At 49.1% G+C, this 13,835-nt stretch overlaps 1 pseudogene; it reads left to right on the top strand.

Annotated features, from left to right (window-relative positions):
* LOC141074996 (cytosol aminopeptidase-like) overlaps positions 1-13,835 on the top strand; it is a 49,324-nt pseudogene that overhangs the window by 13,002 nt on the left and 22,487 nt on the right.

Genomic DNA, 13,835 nt, shown 5'->3' with positions numbered 1-13,835 from the left:
TTTATCCTCATTTGCACAAGGAAAGACTAGAAGCAATGGGATGAAACTGAATGGGAGGAGACACAGATTAGATATTAGAAAAAACTTTTTGACAGAGTGATCAATGAGTGGAACAGGCTGCCACGAGAAGTGCTGAGTTCTCCTTCAATGGAAGTCTTCAAACAGAGGCTGGACAGACATCTGACTCGGATGATTTAGCGAATCCTGCTTTGAGCAGGGGGTTGGACCAGATGGCCCAGGAGGTCCCTTCCAACACTACGAATCTATGATTCTATGAATTCGTAACTTTTCTGAGTTTCACTCATCTGATCTATAACCACAGACCACATCGAAATGTGAGAAAACCTAAGAGCCTGGAAAAGCTAAACTGTGCACAATGTTTAATTAAAAAAACGCAATGTAAAAAATTATATTTTCCAGGACGTCCACCTGACAGCACTATGGAGGACGTCCTCCTCCTCCTTACAGGGACAGGAAAGCACACGAGAGGTTAAAAGGCCATGTCCCACCCCCTTTCCCTCAGTGTTTTTCCTGTCCCTGCACGGAGGGACACGCGAGAGCTTACCGGAGGGACCCAGGGGATCGTGCGGCCGGTCCAATCCTTCCCCTGTCAAGAGGTCCCGGAGCCGAAACTTCCCGGTGGGGAGTCCCTCGGTTCCAAAGGCCAGGAGCAGGACGGCGCTCCTGGAGGGAGCCGTTCCTCCCGGTGGGGGGGCTCTCGGCTCCAGGACGGGTCGGCTCCCCGCAGGCGGCTGGCCATGCGGGCACCGACAGAAGCGGGGCGGCGGGCCGAGCCCGCAGAACGACGCTGACGCTGGGCAGTGGAAGCCGGGGGCTCGCGCCGAGCGCGGTCGCGCGCAGATGCCCGGCAGGAAGTGGAGGCGCGGCTTACCAGCGTCACATCCGGTGACGTCAGACGCCGGTTTCAAATCCAGGGCGCGCGCGCTCCTGGACCAAAGCCTTCTCCAGGGTCGTCACAGGCGGTTCCAGGCTGTGTGACTGCATCGGACGCCAGGGGATGGAAGGCAACACTGCATCTGGTGGAGGGGTAAGTGCGCATAGCGCAGACCACCCTCCCCACTCGTCCCCACAGCCCAGATCTGATGAGGTGCCCCTTATATTATTAGGAAAAGGGAACCCCGGCTGAGTCCCCCTCGGGAAAGGACCCGGCGAAAGCTACCGCCAAATCAGTCAGATGTCCGGTGTGCAGAGTAAAGCTGCCAGACACCTATAGCAAGACCCTATGCGGTCCCTGTACCTCCAGGGTCATAGGCGAGGAACAGCCATCTCTGCTTTCCGAAATGAGGTCGCTGATAAGGGAAGAGATTCAGGCCTCTACGTCCCGTCGATCCCCCAGCCCTGGGCCAGGTCGCAAGCGTCCGAGGTGGGAACCAGTCCCAGTATCAGAGGCGAGCCCTAGCGAGGAATCCGATTTCCGGAACTCAGATCAGGAGGAAGGAGGCGAGATCCTGGGGGATAGTCAGGAACAGAACAGAAAGTACCTGTTCAGACTGGAGGATACGGACGAGCTGGTACACGCGGTCAGAAATACCATGCAGATGGAAGAAGTCCCTAAGCCACAGTCCAGACAGGACTTAATGTTTGGAGGACTGGTGTCCCGCAAACAGGTGGTGTTCCCTGTGAGCGAGCACATCAAAGCAATGATCCAGGAGGAGTGGAAGGAAGCAGAGCGTCGGTTGACACTCTCCCGAAACTTTAAAAATAGACTGCCCTTCGATCCCGAGGAAACTCGGGCGTGGGAAGAGGTCCCTAAGATCGACGTCCCGGTTGCCAAGGTTACGAAGAAATCGGCTATCCCAGCCGAGGACTCGTCCGGTCTTCGAGACCCAATGGATAGAAAGGCGGACGTCTTGTTAAAAAGAACATGGGAGACGTCGGCGGCCCTGATTAGAGCCAACATAGCAGCCACCTCGGTGGCCAGGTCTATGTTCCTGTGGTTGGGGCAGTTGGAGGAAAACCTAACCAACAAGACCCCGAGGTCAGAGATTCTAGCATCTCCTCCTCTTTTGAAATCAGCCACGGCGTTCCTGTCGGATACGTCGGCGGAATCAGTTAGGTTTGCGGCCAGAAACAGCTCCCTCTCTAATGCGGCCCGGCGAGCAGTCTGGCTTAGATCCTGGTCGGGAGATAACCCTTCTAAGGCCAAGTTATGTGCCATCCCTTTCTCGGGTCTGAGGGTGTTTGGTCCAGCCCTGGATAATATCCTTGAGCTGGTGTCTGATAAGAATAAGGGATTCCCGGAAGAAAAGCCCAGACGGTCCCAGTCCTTTCGGAGAGGCTCCTTCTTCAGAGGACAGTCAGAGTTTAGGGGCCGGGCGAGGTCTAATAGAAGCTCCTACAGAGGCTCCTTCAGCCAAAGTGGGAAGAGCAGAGATCCCCCATTTGCATCGACATCTAGGTCGAGGAGACAATGACGCCATAGGCATTGGGGGGAGACTTCGCCACTTTGCAGCAAACTGGTCGCGAGTCACCAACAATCAGTGGGTTCTCAGAACCATCAGAGAGGGTTACAGGATAGAGCTCTATTCTCCTCCCCCCGACAGATATATTGCCCCCACTGTCGTCCAGGAGGACTCCGCAATGTGGTCGGATCTTCAGGACATGCTAGACTCAGGGGTCATAATACCAGTTTCACCATCAGAAAGAGGGAAAGGTCACTACTCTTCCCTGTTTGTAATTACAAAAAAATCCGGAGAGGCCCGCACCATCATAAACCTGAAGCCACTAAATGCTTGGGTCAGATACAGGAGGTTCCGGATGGAGTCAATCCGATCCGCAATTCCTCTGATAGACAGGGACGCAGTTATGTGCACCCTAGACCTAAAAAAGGCATATTATCAGGTTCCTATTCATCCCTCATCCCAAAGCCTACTAAGGTTTGCGATCAGTTCACCAGCCCGGTCCTGCCATTTTCAGTTTCAGGGTCTTCCATTCGGGCTGGCCTCAGCTCCCAGGATCTTTACAAAGCTGGTGGTAGAGGTGGTGGCCTACCTGAGAGATCAGGGTATTGTGATTGTGCCGTACCTGGACGACTTCTTACTGGTGGCAAGATCCAAGGAAGCGCTCATCCGAGACAGGATCCGAACAACTACTGTGTTGGAGTTCCTGGGCTGGGTGATCAACTGGGAGAAGTCGGACCTCACTCCAAACACCAGAAAGGTATTCCTGGGAGTCCTCCTAGACTCAGCCGACAGAATATCCTGGCTACCCGAGCAGAAGCAGAAGTCCATTCAGGCCAGAACCAGAGGTCTGTTGAAGCGTCAATGCTCCATAAGGGAAGCAATGGAGGTCCTGGGCCTTATGACAGCCTGCATCCAGTGTGTCCGTTGGGCCCAATTCCACTCGCGGTTGTTACAAAGAGAAATTCTCGCGAGGTGGGACAGGAGTCAGGCGTCGCTAGACAAACCCCTAAGACTCTCAGGACGAGTAAAGGAGTCCCTTCGCTGGTGGTTACAGGCCAGGAATCTTCAGGTGGGCGTGCATTGGACAACCTCTCCATACGTGGTAGTCACCACAGACGCAAGTGCGTGGGGATGGGGAGCCCACATAGAAGGGAAGATCTTCCAGGGGAAGTGGCCAGCAAGCATCAAGGCCAGATCCTCCAATTTCAAGGAACTCTTCGCGGTCTGGGAAGCGTTGCGGAGAAACCGGTCGGTATTAAAGAGTCGTCATGTCCGCATTTTATCCGACAATACGACGACAGTGGCATTCCTGAAACACCAAGGAGGAACCAGACATCAACCACTTCAGGCACTGGCGGAAAAGATATTCACGTGGGCAGAACGGACAGTTCGATCCGTGACCGCGGTACATCTAGAAGGTTCCCAAAACGAAGTGGCGGACTACCTGAGCAGACAACAGATCCACCCGACAGAGTGGGAACTGAACATAGAGATCTTCAACCAGCTTTGTCAGCGCTGGGGGAACCCCAGTATAGATCTCTTCGCAAGCCGCAAGAACGCGAAGGTTCCCAGATTCTACTCCTTAAATCCGATGGACCATCCAGAGGGCGTAGACGCCCTGAGTCAGACTTGGGGAGAATCCCTCTCTTATGCGTTCCCACCACTGGCCCTCATACCGGCAGTGCTCAGAAAGATACGCGAGGACCACGCAAGAGTGATATTGATAGTGCCATACTGGCCGAGGAGAAGCTGGTTTTCCCTTCTGGGAGCCATGGCAGTAGAAGATCCAGTCGAGCTGCCCTTGTGGAAGAACATCATCCACCAGGGCCCGATCCACCACCCGGACCCAGCAAGACTCCATCTATCGGCTTGGATCCTGAGAGGGACATCCTGAAGGCAAAAGGATTGTCGGAGCAGGTCATATCCACCCTACAGGCCAGCAGGAAGCCGGTGACGTCGGCAATCTATCGGAAGATATGGAGGAGATTCTGTCTGGAGGGTGGCAGGTCCGAGCTCGTGGCAGGTACCCCGGATCTCCCTAACATACTAGGGTTCCTGCAGGCAGGCTTTAATAAAGGCCTCAAGCCCAGCACTCTAAAAGTCCAGGTTTCAGCTTTGAGCGCCTTCTTTGATTATCAGTTAGCTGCACATCCGTGGGTGATAAGGTTTATAAAAGCCACACAACGCCTGCGTCCCACGATTAGGCAGCTCACCCCGCCATGGGACCTGGGCCTGGTACTTCGGTTCCTCTGCTCGGACACTTTCGCCCTTAGTGAGAAGATACCCATCCGTGCTCTCACTCGTAAAACGGCCTTTCTAGTAGCCATTACCACGGCCAAAAGAATAGGGGAGATCCAGGCCCTATCCACTAAGGATCCATACCTCCAGATAAGAGAGGATAGTATAATCCTTAGGTTAGACCCGGCATTTACCCCGAAGGTAGCCTCCACAAGAAACCTGAACCAGGAGGTAGTGTTACCCTCTTTCTGTGATAATCCCCGAAATGAGAAGGAGCGGCGGCTCCACTCGCTAGACGTGAGGCGCGCAGTTATAGAATACCTAGAGGCCACCAATAGTTGGCGTATCAACCCGAACCTGTTCGTTCTCTTTGGTGGTAGGAATAAAGGGAAGAAGGCCTCTAAGGCGTCCATAGCGCGTTGGATTACCTCAGTAATCTCGGACGCCTACCAGGCTGAAGGCGCCAGCCCGCCTGATTCCTTAAAAGCCCACTCTACAAGGGCGGTATTGGCCTCATGGGCCGAGCGGGCAGGGGCGTCAGTTGATCAAATTTGTTGAGCGGCAACCTGGGCTAGTCTTAATACATTCTGCAAACACTACAAACTAGATGTGTTAGCTGGCCAACAAACCGCATTCGGGAGAAAAGTTCTCCAAGCAGTAATCCCACCCTGAGGAGGTGCTTTGGTACTCTCCATAGTGCTGTCAGGTGGACGTCCTGGAAAATAGGTATTAGACCTACCGGTAATGATGTTTCCAGGAGTCCATCCTGACAGCACGGGTAGTTCCCTCCCTGTTATGTTATACTATGTTGTATTATGTTATGTCATATGCTGTAATATGACTGTTTCATTAAACCGTTACTAGCATCATCCACCTTGTGGTACTTGTCAAATCACTGAGGGAAAGGGGGTGGGACATGGCCTTTTAACCTCTCGTGTGCTTTCCTGTCCCTGTAAGGAGGAGGAGGACGTCCTCCATAGTGCTGTCAGGATGGACTCCTGGAAACATCATTACCGGTAGGTCTAATACCTATTTTCTGCTCCAAATACATGTTTCTAAGCAAAAAAAAAAAAATCCTATATCTGTTGCCGGTGTAAGCAGCCAGAATTGACTATTGTTGATGCTGTAAATGGACCCATTTCTCATCCTGCTGCTTTATTTTTCTGTGTTATTGTGATTAATTATGGCAAATAACTACAAATGTGAATAAAACCCCATTACACATTACTCTAAGGCTAATTTCACATTAGGCTACTTTCACACATCAGGTTTTCGGCGTCAGGCGCGATCCGGCGTTGTGCCGGAGCGCCGGATCCGGCAAATATTTCATAAAACCGGATGTGACGGATCCGTTTTTCTGCCGGATCCATCTTGTTCTTGACAGACAAAACCAGATCCGTCTCATCCGGTTCATCCGTTTTTCGATCCGTTTTTCGACGGATTACGCCGGATCCGGTTTTTAAAAACACCCCTTGTGGCCTTCCGAACGGGATTGGATACTGGAAAACTATATATAGCGTGTTCCTACAGCCCTTCTTTGACAGGTTGTAGAGGAGAAAGTGCAGGTTGGAGAGAAGAGCAAGTTACTGGCGAAGATGGATGTTGTCATTGGAAATATTTTGAAGAATTTGGCGGATTTTATAGCGGAGGCGAATCGTTTGAGGGTGATTGTTCTGGAGAAGGAGAGAGCGAGACAGCAGCGCATCAGGCATCGTAGACGACGTTTGTGGATCCACCCCATCACAGCCAAGAGAATGACGCGTGGGGTCTATTCTACACTCTGCATGGACCTTCGACGAAACCCGGATAAATTTTTTGGATATGTTCGGATGAAAATGGAGAATTTTGATTACTTGGTGGAGCGCATTGCACACCTCATAAGAAAAGCAGACACCTATTGCCGCTTCTCTGTTTCACCCGCAGAGCGTCTGATGGTGACTTTAAGGTAAGCCACATTTATTGGATGTGATCGCATCAGAGCACACTTTCACTGCAATCTTGTTGGTGGTAGTTTGTATCTCCAAGTGTTATAGCTGAGTTTTGGTATGTAATGCTGTGATTTAAAACTAATTGATTGTTTTTTAATTCTCCACAGATTTCTTGCAATTGGAGAATCCCTTTCGTCACTGCATTTCCAGTACAGACTCGGGATTTCCACCATATCTGGAATAGTGAAGTACACATGCCGTGCACTGTGGGACTCCTTAGCTGAAGAGTTTTTACCAGAGCCAACAACAGAGAGGTGGATTGAAATTTCAGAAAAGTTTCAACAGATATGTCAGTTTCCCAACTGCTTGGGCGCTGTGGACGGGAAACATATCCGCATTGTAAAGCCAGCCGGATCGGGATCGGAATATTTCAATTACAAGAAATATTTTTCAATTGTCCTCATGGCCATCGCTGACGCGGAATACAAATTTATTGCTGTTGATATTGGGGCCTATGGCCGCTCCAATGACTCTCAAGTTTTCAAACTGTCTGCCATGAGGCGTAAACTGTATGGAAACACCTTCCAGTTCCCACCCCCTAGACCGCTGCCGCAAACATCTGGTCCACCTATGCCATTTGTCTGTGTAGGGGATGAAGCCTTCCAGCTGAAAGAACACCTTTTGAAACCGTACGGTAGCAGAGGATTGTCAAGAACAAAACGCATTTTTAATTACCGCCTAACAAGAGCAAGAAGAATGGTTGAATGTACCTTTGGTATTCTGACAGCCAAATGGCGGGTCCTATTGACTGCGATCAACCTCAAGACAGAAACTGTGGACGAGGTGATCAAAGCGTGCGTGGTACTCCACAATTTTGTTATCTGCAAGGAACCCATTTCCATTGAGGACACCTCTGAAGAAACCACCTTGCAAGATTACCATGACATTACCACTAGAAGTTCTGTGACGGTTTCAGTAATGAGAGACAATTTTGCACTATACTTTATGTCACCTCAAGGCAGAGTACACTGGCAGGATGACAGAGTGTGAAAGATTTGTGCCCTTAACCAAAATTGTGTACCTTCTGTACCAACAGTATATACCTTTGCCAACCAAAGTTGGCTATCTTGTCATGGTCTTACTATTTTTAGCTTTAGGCCACAGGTGTGTACCTGGTTGTGTTTTATGCAAAGTATTTCACCTTTTAACAAAAGTTGTGTACATTGTTAGGAAATCGCCAACAATAAACACAACTTTTTAGGTGAAATACTTTGCTTCAAACACAACCAGGAACACAACTGTGGCAAAAAGCTAAAATTTACCCACAGTTATATACCTAGTTTTGAATACCTTTTTACCTTTTAAATACCCTGTATTTAACCTTTTTGGCCGCAGAAAGAAATGACAGATAACCAGTGTAAAATAATTTAACTTTTATTGAAAAATGTTTTTTATAGTAAACTGTTTTTAAATTTTAATAAACTTTTTTAATAAAGCTTTGAAACCATAAAACTGGTCATTTTTATTAAAATACACATATAAATCTGTGTAGTGTGGGGTGGAAATACTGCTGGAGGGGCTGCGAGACACTTCGACACTGGGAGTGTGGAGAGAGGACCGGGATCGTGGTGGGGAAGGAACAGTTAGAGGTGAAGGTGTGGAAAAAGCTACAGAATGGGTGGACATGTGGGAGGCAGAAGAGGTGGTGGGTGGTGGAGTGGAGGGTTGGGCAGGGACTGTAGGAGCAGATGATGTTGATGGCAAGTTGTATGGGGAAGGAGTTTGGTATGGGGCAGGTTGCTGGAAGTGGGGAGGTTGCTGGTACTGGGGAGGTTGCTGGTACTGGGGAGGTGGATGGTATGTAATAGGAGGGGGAGGATGGAAAGTGGCTGGAGGGGGTGCAGGTGGAGGAACTACTGGGGTGGGAGGAGGAGGTTGGGAGGTAACGTGCTGGAGAGCACCGTGGCATGAATGCATTACATGCATCTGCTGGGTAGGAGATAGCGTTTCCATGCGCTCCACAACAGACCTGAAAAAGGTGTGGTTTGGCGAAGATCTTGCTTCTGAATGCATGGTTTGCAGAAGTGTCTTCACCTCCAGAATGCTGGAGTTGATCTGCTGAAAGCCTGAGGAGATTTGCTCTGACAAGACTTTTAGACAGTTCTGGAAAGATTCATTCAGATGCAAGAACTCTGGCGCATAAGTCTTTTCCTGACCCCTCTGCCGCTGCCGCCCAGTACCCGCAGGTGTACTAGAGGTGGCAGGGGCAGAAGGGTGGGGTAAAGGGAAAGCGATCTCCTCACCAGCAGCTTCATGTAATGTAGGCGGCCACGATGCTCCTGTGCTGGTGGATGGGACAGAGGGGTCGAATGTGTTGGAAGGCTGTGAAGGTGCAGATGTACCGGGGCGGTCGAAGTATCCCTCGGTGCCGGTCTCCTCAGGGATCGCCTCAGAAGGGTCCAACCGTGCAGGCTCCCGAGTGCTGCTCACCGTGCTGTGGAATAAAGAGAAAAAAAAACAATTAAAATAGTGACATGGTATGGCCCTGGCTGAAAAAAAATTGTTACATCTAAACATTTTTTTTTCACATGTGGTGTGTAATATTTACCTTCTGGTGACCATTGTATCCTGGAGGAACGACAGGGCTTGTGCGTACTTGTACTTGCTCCTGCGTCCTCCAGATCCACTCGGGGCCCGCATCTCTTTATTGAACTCCTTCTTGAAACGATCCCTCACAGACCGCCACCGCTTCACAATTCTGTCCCCTGAAAAGAGAAAGGACAAAGTGGTTAGTATACAACATCAATGTTTCCCAAACTCCAGTCCTCATGGTCCCCAGGGGTCATGTTTTCAGGATTTCCATAGTAAATAGAAATCCTGAACACATGATCCGTGGGGACCACGAGGACTGTTGTTTGGGAAACACTGGTTTACATCAAGCAACCGGTACTGTATATACTTACGCTCTTTAATCTGGGCCCGAGCATCGAGGTCCTCCCAGCGGTCCACAAGGAGCGAACAGATTTCCTCCCAGAGTCGTCGGGTAACGATCAGGTCAGCGTGGCGTCGGTCAGCCATATTCCAGAGCGGCTCCCTTTCTCTGACGAGATCGATGAGGTGGTCCACATCGATTCCTCCATCCTCACCGTCAGAGTCGGGACCACGCTGTGAAGGCTGTTAAAGAAAAAGACAAAAATAACATAATTGGCCTCCACAAAAGAAATTAAATAAAAAGTGCAAAAAAACAAAGCAAAAATATTTATACTTACACGCTGGTGACCGCCGCGTTGCTGTCGCCGACGACCCTGGGAGGCACTGCGAGGACCTCTTGACCGAGCACCAGATTGGGAAGACTAGAGAAGAAAACAAAAAATGTTATTTCTTAGGATGTAGGCATTTGTTTGCTGTGTGTGGTCTGCAGAACATTGTTTTCTATGTGTTGTGTGTAGTGTGATGTTGTGTTTCTGCGTTTGATGCCAAAAACTTACCAATTGTGAGCCCACTCCAGGTGTCTGTCCACCCCTTCCTTCTTCTTCTGGGAGCTCCTCTTCAGCTTGTGATTCCTGTTTTGAAATAAAAGGCAATGAATACACATATATTCCAGAGATGATGGATTTTGGAAATAAAAACTTACCGTCAAACGCTGACGATGAGAGGGAGGGCTCCCAGAAGATGTGCTGTCTTCCTGCTGGCCAGACTCCATGGCTGTGGGTGGTGTTGCTGCTGCCAGTGCTGCTGCTGCATCTCTTGGGCGGCTGTTGAATAAAGAGAAACAAAGGGCCAATGAATATCTTGATATTCCATGGCCCTAGTTTGGAGGAATGGGGATTTGATAATTACCGTCTCTCATCTGCTGCTGGACTCCCCTCCTCAGCATGTTCCATTTGCTGCTCCATTTGGCGTGGTGGTGGTGCTGATGGTGCTGCTGCAGTGGTCTCCTGCCTTCTCCTGCGCCTGGTTGCTGTCTTGGGTGGCATGTTGGGTGTGGCTGAGGGTCCCACTGTCTTGCTTTTATATATTTGTCTTGTGGGCAGAGCTACTGAGCATGCTCAGACCAAAAAAAACGGATCCGGCCACCGGATCCGGCTGTCGCCGAATCCGGCGCATTGCGGCGCTCATAGGCTTTCATTGTGTGAAAAAGCCGGACGCGCCGGATCCGGCGTGTCCGGCTTTTTCGCCGGAGACAAAAAACGTTACAGTAGCCGTTTTTCCAGACGCCGGATTGAGACACATTGCCAAATCCGGCGAAAACCGGATGAAACGCATGGCCATCCGGCGCGATCCGGCGCAAATGCAAGTCAATGGGGGAAACCGGATCCGGCATTGCATTTCGCCGGATCCGGTTTTTGTCAAAAGCGCCGGATCGCGCCTGACAGCGAAAACCTGATGTGTGAAAGAGGCCTTAGTGTTTTTTTTGTGCAGCGCATCGTGCCCAATACAAACGCATACAAAAAACGCATGATGTGTTTTTGCATGCGTTTGCGGTTTTTTTGCGCATTCGTTCTCTAGGGGTTAAAACCAGTGTCTACACATATTTACCCCAAAAACGCATGCGCACGAAAACACAGACGAACGCATGTCCATGCACACACCTGCATTCCCATAGACTGTAATGCGTTATTTTGTCACATTCTGTGCGCATGCGTGTTTTTACGCCTTTCGGCAGACCAAAAAATGCAACAGGTTGCGTCGGGCGCGCCTAGGCGCACACGGCGAAAAAACGCGTGTGCACAAAAATGCGTATGAACGCGTGCAAACGCAAGACCATGCGCGCGCCATGTTAAACATAGGTAGGCATGCCCATGGACACGCACGTTGTGCTGCGCAAAAAATGCTAATGTAAAACCAGCATAAAGTGGACTGACCCTGCCAATGTGTGAGAGGTCAGCAGTGAGTCCGTGTACGGGGGTCTATGACAGGTCAGACACCTGTTTAAAAGCATCAACCCTTTTGTTCTCCATGGAGATGAGCTGACGCTGGAGGAGTCCGACAGCGGCCCCCCCATAGAGAACACAGGAACACTCGGCCATGTAGTGAGGGGTCTGGTGCCTTAGCAGTCAGCCAGACATCTATTGCGTGTGGGGGCTTTACCTGCCCTGACTTCTCACTGTTTGTTGCTTTCCCACCCAGCGGGCTGTAGGCACATGCAGGATTTGGAGATTGCACATGTTGACGTTGACCCCTGCAGAGACGCTCAGGCCGCGGCAGAAGGGGCCGTTCTGGGGTTATATGAATATGATGAGCTTAAGGCCAAAAAGAAGAAAAAAGTCTCAACAATGCCATATGGAAGGTAGAGTTTATTTTATTCCACTATATAGCGCCATTAATTCCGCAGCACTTTACAGACATCATCCCTGTCCCCAATGGGGATCACAATCTAGATTCCATATCAGTCTGTCTTTGGAGTGTGGGAGGAAACCCACAAAAACACTGGGAGAACATGCAAGCTCCTTACAGATGTTATTGGCGGGATTCAACCCAGGACCCCAGTGCTGCAAAGCAAGTGTTACACACTGAGCCACAGAAACCTTTCCTGCAAAGGCTCAGTAAGCTCTTCACATCTACAGTGCCTTGCAAAAGTATTCGGCCCCCTGGAACTTTTCAACCTTTTCCCACATATCATGCTTCAAACATAAAGATATCAAATGTAAATTTTTGATGAAGAATCAACAACAAGTGGAACACAATTATGAAGTTGAATGAAATTTATTGGTTATTTTGAATTTGTGGAAATTCAAAAACTGAAAAGTGGGGCGTGCAATATTATTCGGCCCCTTTACTTTCAGTGCAGCAAACTCACTCCAGAAGTTCATTGTGGATCTCTGAGTGATCCAATGTTGTCCTAAATGACTAATGATGATAAATATAATCCACCTGTGTGTAATCAAGTCTCCGTATAAATGCACCTGCTCTGTGATAGTCTCAGGGTTCTGTTTGAAGCACAGAGAGCATCATGAAGACCAAGGAACACAACAGGCAGGTCCGTGATACTGTTGTGGAGAAGTTTAAAGCCGGATTTGGATACAAAATGATTTTAAAAACTTTAAACATCCCAAGGAGCCCTGTGCAAGCGATCATATTGAAATGGAAGGAGTATCATACCACTGCAAATCTACCAAGACCCGACTGTCTCTCTAGACTTTCATCTCATACAAGGAGAAGACGGATCAGAGATGCAGCCAAGAGGCCCATGATCACTCTGGATGAACTGCAGAGATCTACAGCTGAGGTAGGACAGTCTGTCCATAGGACAACAATCAGTCGTACACTGCATAAATCTGGCCTTTATGGAAGAGTAGCAAGAAAGCCATTTATCAAAGATATCCATAAAGAGTGTCATTTAAAGTTTGCAACAAGCCACCTGGGAGACACACCAAACATGTGGAAGAAGGTGCTCTGGTCAGATGAAACCAAAATCGAACTTTTTTGCAACAATGGCAAACGATATGTTTGGCGTAAAGGCAACACAGCTCATCACCCTGAACACACCATCCCCACTGTCAAACATAGTGGTGGCAGCATCATGGTTTGGGCCTGCTTTTCTTCAGCAGGGACAGGGAGGATGGTTAAAATTGATGGGAAGATGGATGGAGCCAAACACAGGACCATTCTTGAAGAAAACCTGTTTGAGTCTGCAAAAGACCTTAGACTGGGATGGGAGATTTGTCTTCCAACAAGACAATGATCCCAAACATAAAGCAAAATCTACAATGGAATGGTTCACAAATAATCGTATCCAGGTGTTAGAATGGCCAAGTCACAGTCCAGACCTGAATCCAATCGAGAATCTGTGGAAAGAGCTGAAAACTGCTGTTCACAAACGATCTCCATCAAACCTCACTGAGCTCGAGCTGTTTGCCAAGGAAGAATGGGCAAGAATTTCAGTCTTTCGATGTATAAAACTGATAGAGACATACCCCAAGCGAGTTGCAGCTGTAATCGCAGCAAAAGGTGGCGCAACAAAATGTTACATTAAAGGGGCCGAATAATATTGCACGCCCCACTTTTCAGTTTTTGAATTTCCACAAAAATTTAAAATAACCAATACATTTCATTCAACTTCACAATTGTGTCCCACTTGTTGTTGTTTCTTCACCAAAAATTTACATTTGGTATCTTTATGTTTGAAGTATGATATGTGGGAAAAGGCTGAAAAGTTCCAGGGGGTCGAATACTTTCGCAAGGCACTGTATGTTCTCTGGGCGCTCAACACTGCGAGTCAAGTGCAGGAACATCATAATTGTGC

Source organism: Dendrobates tinctorius, unplaced genomic scaffold (genome assembly GCF_039654945.1).
Source record: "Dendrobates tinctorius isolate UK_male_01 unplaced genomic scaffold, ASM3965494v1 ptg000347l, whole genome shotgun sequence".
In the NCBI taxonomy this organism is placed as follows: Eukaryota; Metazoa; Chordata; class Amphibia; order Anura; family Dendrobatidae; genus Dendrobates; species Dendrobates tinctorius.
This window is presented reverse-complemented; position numbering and strand designations above follow the sequence as displayed.